Here is a 10,855-nt window from a genome sequence, read left to right as displayed (position 1 = left end):
CTACGATAAAACAACACAATTTATACAAATTTAAATCACGGATAAAGGTATTATACAGGACTGAACACAAAATTATTATTATAGTACATAAATAATATTAGTTGGAGTAATATTGGTACGGGAGTATTTTATTTACAATAGCCACTAAGACATAAAGCAGTAAAATAATTAATTCCCTCGTATACCACCCAACCATCAACATATTTTGTACAACAGTCCCCCTACACCCTCCATTCACCAACTATGTCTGTCGATAATGCTATATACCTAAATATCTAGTCTGCGATCTAAATATAGCAAACTATATACTAATAAAAACATTGTGGACTGTGGTATTAAAATAATTGATAAAAATGAATTAGGCAATATTTTATTTATAGAAATTATTATTTAATGTCTATAATATAATAATATTATATTATTATGATATTATCATTGTTGAATCTGCATTTGATCGAGTAAGTTGATTCTCAACAGAAATATTGGATTGTCTTTAATTTTTACTCTTTTTTTGTATCTAGTGTTGTGTTTTATAATATTGTTAATATTATTTAAATCATAAATAAAAATAATATTTAATAAATATAAAATGGAAACTAAAGTAAGTATATTTCGTTTATGTAAATAATAAAAATCCAATTATGTACTAAGTTATTGAAATAATGAAGTAAAAATTTTAATCAATTATTGGGTATCGACGTATAATCTCAGAAAAGTAAAATTACCCCGCCTGTAGTAGCTAGTCTATGATCGCGTTGGGATGAAATCTAGGTAATTTGAAATTTTGAGATTTAAAGGTGAGTAAAATATATTTTATCAATTTATTTATATAGCATGTGTTCACTATTCAGATTCTTACATTTTCTCTTTCACAAAGTAAACATTTTAGATTCTGATTGTGCAACCATTGATTATATTTTTACTATGATGTGTTTTATTATCTATCTAAACCATTTCTAAATATACAAATGATATATCAATATGATTTTATATTCTTATACTTACATATTTTTAACGTACGATTTTATTACATATGATTAAATTAAATCAAAAACCATCCAACTTTTAATAGCTATATCTCGCTAAAAAATTAACGAAAAATAATTATTTTAACGTTAAAATTGATAAAAAAAATAGCCTTATTAATTTAGTACATTTTAAATATAGGATGCAATTTGTAAATCAAAAGTTTTTAGTGGTGTCACTATTAAATTAAAGAGTGAAAAAAATAATAATTTCATTGAGTTTGAGAAAAACACGATACAAAAATTAAATAAATCTACCGTAATACTTGAAATAAATAAAAATACATTATTGCAATACTAAAAACAATACAATAAAATTAAAATATACTTATTGATATTAGCTGACAGACCATGTCCGCTCAAAATTGTTTTTTGCATAGGTATAATGATATATCATTATTCATTGCATTCAAATTTAACACATCCGCGTTAGTACCCTCTCAACATATAAGATTTTTTTTTGATTTTTCAAGTTTTCAATTTGTTTTAACAATGTTCACTAACCTATACGACAACAATGGATATAAAAGATATTATATAGTGCCTTATAGTACTCTACCAAAATAGTTAAATCCTATGAACTTAATATTTTGAGTGAAGTGAAAAATGTATTGATTTTACAATTGTGTTTTTTTTTGTCTATCATACATGTTTGGGCAGTAAAGTAAATATAATTATGTCCGTTTCTTTGGCCTCTTCCCCAACATCGAAATTTTAAATTTTTGTTAATACTATTAATTTTTAAGTCTTTTTTAATGGTTTATATAGAATTTCTTTGGTACATAATAAAAAAAGCGGGTAAATGGATGTCGCTCTACTGTACAGTATGTTACAAGTGGGTTCAGCGTTACTGTAATGGATGGTATTAAATTTGAATTTAATAATAGGTATATCATATTATCATTGTATAGTGTATACGAAAAACGATTCTGAGCAGAGACGGTGGTCAGTCTTGTATATTTTATACTATATTAACTATATTGTTACTATTTCAAAAAAAAAAAAAATATGAGTACCTATTAACCAAATTAATCAAATCAGGTTCATTATGCACTTGACTCATTCAATAATTCATAGTATATACTATAAAAAATTAGTATAAGTTATTTACGACATCAGGGGCGGTGCTACATGCAGCCATGGAGTAAGTGCCCCCTCCCTAAAAAAAAAATAGATTTTGCCCTCCATTGCCCCTCTAAGATTTAATGTAAAAATTATGTAAGTATAAATAAAGAAAAAATTGTAAATCAGTATTAATATTTAAAATGGTTTTAATTAATTTAAAGAGTTTTTAGACTCGAGTATTATATTATTTTAAGTTTGACTGTTAGGTTTATTAATTATAAATATTTTTTTTTGTACATTTAGAAATAATACACAATTAAGTTAACTAACTGCACATTTTCTAAAATCTCATACATTAAAAGATAAAAAGTTATGTATTGTTACATACAAAAATAAAATAAAACAGAAGACATTTGAAGTTTTACAGTTGTACATTTTATGATAATATTATAGTAAGTATAGTTTTTGATTATTTATTAGAAATATAACATGTATATACCCGAGAGTAGCAATACTTTCCTGAAAATATGGTATAAAAAAATTTAATTTGTTATATGTTTAATTAGTATAAATTTTTAATAATCAAATAATTTGTATAATTTCAATTTAATACATTTTGTCAAAATTTGAACTTTAAACGGTTATAAAAAAAAATTGTGACTATGTATTTTTAATATTTGTAATTATCATTGTAAAAATATATTAGGAACCTTTATTATACATTTTTACTTTTTTTACCAAAGAATAAGATTTAAAACAAATAACTAAACAAATTGAAAATTTCAATAATGTTATCAAGTATAGGAAATTCCAATATAAAGATTCAGTGAAAATTTCATGTATCTATTTCATGTAATTTGTTGATTTTGTCAAAAACCGATTTTGTGTAAAAACTCCTGTTTTTTCTTATTTTTTTTTTTTATTTTACACTGGGATTTTGAAAACTTCTGGAAATTTTGATCTTCCAATGTACCAACTAGATTCACTTTCCCACAAGAAAAGCTACTAAAGTTAAAAATCGAAGCATTATTTCGACAACTTATCGTGTATACAAACATTCGCGCTCGTTTTTGACAACAGTATGCCGGTCGCAGTGGTTAGATTAGACTAGATTAATATTTCATTATAATCTTATTTACAAACTTTCTACATTTTTATTGTGAATATTAAAAATTTGTTTATAAATTATAGTATAAATTCAGGGGTGTTCTGATAGGGTTTATTACACATACGTAGTATACTCCAAGAGTTAATTCTATCAGAAGCTATAAGAATATTTTTTTTTTTTTTGTAACGCAAAATTAAGTATTTTAATTAGAACATTGAGTTCATAAACTTATAACACATTATATAATACATTTAAATACAAATTATATGGTTACATTTCGGTTGGATCTCAAAATTATCAGTTGTAAATCAAAGCTCAGGTTATTCAATTTGATATTGTTAAAATTTATAATTTTAAAATGTCTTAATACTTTAGGCTACAGTTAAAAGAGGTAGAAAACCTCGAGTTGATGCAAATATAATTGTTGAGGCATTGAAAAAAGAAAGCACGAAATTATAAATGAACAGTAAATAGTAGAAAAACGAAGAGCTAGAGCTAAGTACCAAGTCACTAGGCTTCCATCTCATAAAACAGCTTATAATAAACTCGCTAACTCACTAAAAAAGGCCTTGGCAAAATATAAATCATATGAGTTTGAACAAAAATTACACTCTCTTTCAGTCATTGATGGGAGTCTATGGAGGGAAACTAAACGGTTACTTAAATATAAAACTGCTTCACCTCCACTGTTAAATGCTGACAACGCGCTCGCCGTTTCAGATGCTGAAAAATCAGAAGTATTCCAAGCCCATCTTTCTAAAACTTTTTATCCGCATGAGGATATCTATAATCCGCAACATATTATTGATGTTGAAAATTATTTAAATTCTACCTTACCAAGTGCTCGCCCAGAAAAATACTTTACACCTAATGAAGTTAAAAATATGATCTCAAATTGTTCTCGCAAAAAATCTCCAGGGTTTGATCTAATAACGGCTAATGTTGCTAATTGTTTACCGAACAAAGCCTTTATAATGCTTACTTATATCTACAATGCTATTTTAAGACTTTCATACTTCCCCACTCTTTGGAAGTTTTCGCAAATAATTATGTTTGCTAAGCCGGATAAACCACCTGACCTCCCAACATCCTATAGACCTATTAGTCTGTTGCCATATTTTTCAAAAATTTGCGAAAGACTCATCCTCAAACGCATTTATCCACACATAATTTCAAAAAATGTGCTCCCATCTTCACAATTTGGTTTTAGAGCCAAACACAGCACCGTACACCAAGTCCACAGAGTAATTGATGCAATCTCTACCTCCCTTGAAAATAAATGCTACTGTACTTGTGCCTTTTTAGACATCTCCCAGGCATTTGACAAAGTCTGGCATGATGGTCTTCTGTTTAAGCTTCGCAAATTTCTTCCTCCTTGTAGTGAGCCGGTCCTGGTGAAGATGGCTCAACACGATTTAACGACGAAGTCCACTTTATCGTCTATCTTCTTCGGAGAACGTAGGAAATTTGTAGTAAATAAACAACTCGTTTTTTATAAGTTTGAAAATCAAGTTATTTATTAACTGAGACAAAGTAAAATAATAAAGGCTAGACCGATGTGTTGTTAAGTATAGAACAACGCCACCGGTCCATGCGTACTTGAGGCTTAACTATGTCTGAATCTTAATACTACCACAACCCTTTTTATATAAAACTAATCATGGACGTAGTCCCAGAATATACGTGTGTGTCATGGTAAACCGGAACACAAGTTTCGTGTTTACTAAGACACGATTATTGAATGCATATTTGCTTTCTAAAAATTCATATAACTAGATCTATAAATAATATAAAGAATATACGTATTTTAATTCTACGAATTCATATAACAAGAATATAATACTAGATCTATAAATTGGATATATGAAATTATTGCAAACAGTATCAGCTCAAGGTAATAAAAATAAAGTAATAAAAATAAAGTAATATGGTCGGATTACTACATCCTGCATTATTTCTACTAATGAAGTCATATTATACAGACCGACATTTTCAAATACGTCAAGGTTCCGCCACCTCAAATATAGCCACAATAAGTGCTGGAGTTCCCCAAGGAGGTGTGTTTTCTCCTATTTTATTTAATATTTATGCTGCTGATCAACCTTCTACACCAAATACTATGTTGCTGATTATGCTGACGATAAAGTCATATTATCAGTACATAATGATACATTAATTGCTTCAAGAAATTTACTATCCCATTTAAATATACTCTCTGAATGGTACACTAAATGGAAAATTAAATTAAATAACAACAAATCCACTCACACAACATTCACCCTAAGACATGGACTTTGCCCTAGCGTAACTGTAAATAATTTACCAATCCCTTCTCTTGACACTGTTGAATACTTAGGACTAAACCTCGACAAAAGACTGACCTGGCAAAGTCATATTAGAAAAAAAAGATTACTACTTAATGCCCGCTCTCGCTCTCTAAAAGTATTACTTTCAAAAAATAAATGTTCATCGTTAAAAACAAAACTTCAAATATACAAATCTCTTTTAAAACCCATATGTACGTATGGAATCCAGCTGTGGGGATCGGCAAAAAAAAAAATATAAATAAAATTCAGGCCTTCCAAAATATTACCCTTCGTAAAATTATAAATGCCCCACCCTTCGTCTCTAACATGACTCTCCACAAAGACCTAGGTATAAAAACAGTAGAAGAAGAATTTCTGTTTTCTATAAACGATTTTATAATAAATTAGAAAATCATGAAAATCATCTAATAAAAAGCTTACATATCCCGTCACGTAGGCTTAAAAGGAAATGGTGAAGGGATCATTTAATTTAATCCTAATAAGCTAAGTAACTATCACATAATAAACAAGCTAAGTGTTACCAATGGGTGGCTTCTTATTCACGTAACCCTATAATGTTTATTACCCTAATCTCACATATACTTATTGTGCTTAATTGTAGAGATTGTATATTTCTTGTAAAAAAAAAAAAAAAAACATATGGCGTAGGTTTATTGGTGAAAACTAAATTAAATAAACATAAAACAAAACTATAATTCGTGGTTTTATTATATTATATTATAATTTATACCTAGTTATTATTCATTTATGTTTTAAAAAAGTCAAGGTTTCTTAGTATGTGTAGAAATATAAAATTACTGCATATTAAAAATAAAATAAAAATACAATTTTTAATTTTAATTTAAAAACATTAATTGTTAATTTTATTATTGTTGCGTAGATTATTATATTTTATGTACCTATATCCGACATCTAAGATTTGACCAATTTTGAATGTTTTTTTAACTGTTTATTTGTTACGATTTTGTAGTACTGCATGTTGGCGCATCCTTATTGTTTGGTAATATGTGATAATATGAGTAAGTATTTCTTTTTATGTTGAGAACATGGAAAACATAAAAGATTAGAACTGTTTTGCATAATATCTTCAACTCAGCAATCAACACATTTTCATTATTAGAAAACTTTTCAAATGAATTTCCTATCAACAAAATTAAATTAAAAAATCCTTGATTTGGATGTGTTAATCTTCCCCTGGACTTCATATTTGTAAAAGTTGCTTCTTGTGTAGTTGAAGAATTACCTGTAAAGTATTTGACATTAGTATTTATCATGAACTAAGATCATAGTTCTAAGTTCATAAAGTTCATAGTATTTATATTTTATATTAATTTCTAACTGTTTTTTATTTTAAGGACTATATTTTATTATTTCTAATTCCATTGAATTAATGGAGTAATATACCTTTGTTAAATATAAGTATATCTTAGTACGAACCTGGATAGTTAATAACATCTACCAAATGTTGTATGTGTGATATATTATGTGAAAATGCTATTTTATTAATCCCCAAAACATCCTCCGTCATCAACTTATCTTTTATATAGGATGTTATTTGACTCTCTTCAAAATTTATAATTACTTGTTTTTCTACTGTTGCTTTAATTATATCTGTTTTTTCATTTTTTATACAGAAATAACTCAGATCTACCTCATCATAATGAAAGTACCAGCCATCAGGTAATTTTATACTATTTGGAATTTGTTTCAAATCGGATATCAAATGATCAGAGGTTTCAAAACACTGAATCTGTTTCATAAAAAAATTTAAAATATTGGATACCTGTATCATTTTTATATAATTATTTTTTAATCCGCTGTGAATTATTGTTATGTAATAAAAGCTTTGTTTCAGTACTTTCAATGGGCCACAACAATTGTCGCTTATATTTAAGAATATCATTAACAAGATTGTCTTCTATCGATCTTTTGTTCGAAACCTAAATATTTTATTTCCACATGTAACTTTATTTATAACTTTCATTTAATAATAAATTACCTGTTCATATAATAAACTTGATGTATTATTTATTGTTTCGTAATTAAAAACCGAGGGAAAAGAACCTTTTTTGAAACCAGGATTGAGTCTTAATGTAAAAGGAGTCAACTATAATATTGTAAATAATATGTTTATGTACAATTGTATTAAATATTTATGAATAAAATCAACATACTTCATCATTAGTGTTATTACCAGACCATCCTGAATAATTGTTTAAAAAGTCATCTGGCTTAAAGTGTTTTTCGCATACGAAATTAACTTTTGTAGCAAAACCATTTACTTTTGATGTCAGTCCAAATATTTACCGAGGTCTTAGGAACTTTAAAAAAGGTACATTTACTAATATCATCTGCGCTTGTGCTCAATTTAATTGCACATTTTCTTCCCATTTTTATGAAATAAATAAACACAGTTTTACAGAAAAGTAACAATAACGTTTATTCTGGAAGTTTGGAGTAATGCTCAATGCAAAAAGTAACTATTAAGTAACTATTTTTAAACAAAATATTAAAAATATTAAATATGTCCGCTAGAGTGAGTTACTATCGCATAGTTTTGTACCCATAACATTTCCTAACCGGTATTAGGGTATACGTGACCAGTCCATATTGTCATAGTTCATGCTTTGAGGCAACCTGTATTATCTATAAACCTTGCTCCACAAATACTTCACTAGACCGTGATAATTGGAGTCAACTGATAAGTAATATAGATTATAATAATATATTATCTATGTTAATATACAAATTACCACTTCACCAAAATTTCCCGCATAAATTAGAATATTATTTTAATTATTACATTAATTGTTATTTGTTACTGCATATAAGAGCAGTATACTATAGATTTATTTAGTATGAATATTTGTTTTGTTTTTTTATCAGTTGAATTACAGACCAATATAAAATGATCTGGAATGGTGTTTTTTATAGTAATTTCGTATTATTACAATTGTATTGGATTTTCCAATGGGGTTTCTGTAGGAAGTACGAACTTTTTCTCTCGCGAAATCTGTCGAAGTAGTTAGTCCTATCACAGTTTAATCGAATTTTTCATGGTTTTTTCAATCTCGATTATTTTTGTTACCTACTTTAATTTTCTTTCTTTCTTTCTTCTAGCTTTTACAGTCCATTTAGGACCTTCGCTGCCTCAACCACATCTTTCCACCTATTCCTATCTTCGCAATCTTCAATCCTTATTAAATCTTCTGAGATTTCCGTGAGATCCGTTTTCACTCTGTCCACCCATCTTTGTCTTGGTCGAACCCTTGGTCTTTTACCGTTTAGTCCTCCAGTGAATAGATTTTTTGCAATACCTTTCGATCTCTAAATATGACCCACCCATTCTAACCTTTTCTAAACCATTCTCAATTTGATTTCGTTGTGCATATTGTTACGGTTGTTTATATTAGTTCCTAGATACTTGAAATCCGTTACTTGTTGGAAGACATATCCATCCACTAGTTTATCATCTAGAGCTCTCTCTTCTCTTGATACTACTATGTATTTAGTCTTTTCATGATTGACTTTTAATCCAATCGGTTCCGCTGCTTTAATTAGGTCCGCAGTCCTCATTTCCACATCGATTCGAGAACTACCAATTATTACTATGTCATCTGCGTATGCTAAGATAGTGTTCTGTCCCAAAATTTCCATATTTTGTCTAGCAGAGAGAGATCTTATTACTTTTTCTAAAGCCAAATTAAAAAAAACTGGAGAGAGCGTATCTCCCTGTCTTAGGCCAGCCCTCACTTCAAAACTTTCTGACAGTGTATTTGCATATTTTACTCTACATTTTGTTTCGGTATTGCACTCTTTTATCAGCTGGATGAGTTTGGTTGGTATACCAAATTCCTCTAGTGCTGCACATAGTTTTATCCTTATAATACTGTCGTACGCCTGTTTGAAGTCCACGAAGCAAAGATGCACTTCTCTACCGTACTCATAGTACTTTTCTAACAATTGTCTGATTCTAAAAATGGGGTATGTTGTAGATTTCCCTCTCATAAATCCGTTTTGATAGTCTCCAATTATGTCGTTAGCATAGACTTCCAGCCTTCACAGGATTGCTATCAACAGAACTTTATAGCAAGTGTCTAAAAGTGAGATTCCTCTATAGTTTGATGTTTCCATCGGGTCTCCTTTTTTATACATCGGGCAAATGAGTCGTTCGGGACTTTTCCACTTACCTATATTTCTTTGATCAATAGCTAAATCTTTGATATTAATTTTGGGTTAGCTGTTTTAATTAATTCCGCATTGATATTGTCTTCCCCCGGTGCCTTGTTGTTTTTTAGAGATTTAATTATCAGTGTTATTTCTTCATATTCTGGTTCTGGTAATTCAGGCTGTACAGTGTTGTAAGTGGTATGTTCTTGACATTCCTCTGGGTGGACATCCTCATTAGTGGTACTCAGTAATTCTTTGAAATGTTTCCGGAATTCTTCAACTATATTAGATTCCTCTGTAATCAAGCAGCCGTGGGTATCTTTAATTATGCAGGTTTTGGATTTAAAACCATCCTTGAAGATCTGCATTTTCCAAAAAGTAGTCGTGGATTCCTTCTGTATTCTTCTATATTTCTTATTTTTTGTTGTTCATACTCTCTCTTTACGTTTCTTATTTTCTTACTTGCTATTTTTCTGAGTTCCTGATATCTTTCCACATTCTCAGGCGTTGGTTCCTGAATCATTTTTTGTCTAGCTTTACTTCGCTTTTCTGTAATGTCTCTACATTCGTCATCAAACCATGGTTTCTCTCTAGTTTATATTTCTTTCTTAAACAAAAGAGCCGCTTTATTAACAGTTTCCTTGACAATATTCCACCCTTTTTCACTATCAGGCTCTGTATCCAGTTTGTTTGATTCAAGGATATTGTTAAGATTATTATGGTAGGCAGTAATTTTTTCCTGGTTTTTTATTTTGCCCATATCTAACCGGAATTTTTTCTTTATTCCTTTTTGGTTCCTATTTCATTGTCTTGACACATTCACTTTTAAAGAACTGATGACCAGGTAGTGGTCAGTGTCGCCATCTGCTCCTCTATAGCTTCTTACGGAATTTATACTGGATTAAAATCTTTTATCAATCACTACATAATCTATCTGGCTTTTATATTGGCCATCTGGGGATATCCAAGTATGTTTATATATATCCTTTCGTTGGAACAGTTTATTACCAGCCCTTTATCTGTGCAAAGACTAATTAATCTCATACCATTATTGTTGCTTTCTTGGAGTAAACTTTCTTTGCCTACAATTGGTTTGAATACATTCTTCCTTCCTACTTGAACATTAAAATATCCTACTACTATTTTTATGCTTTCTCTGG

Source organism: Aphis gossypii, unplaced genomic scaffold, assembly GCF_020184175.1.
Source record: "Aphis gossypii isolate Hap1 unplaced genomic scaffold, ASM2018417v2 Contig00456, whole genome shotgun sequence".
Classification (NCBI taxonomy): Eukaryota; Metazoa; Arthropoda; class Insecta; order Hemiptera; family Aphididae; genus Aphis; species Aphis gossypii.
The sequence above is the reverse complement of the archived record's forward strand: the minus strand, read 5'-3'. Positions refer to the sequence as shown.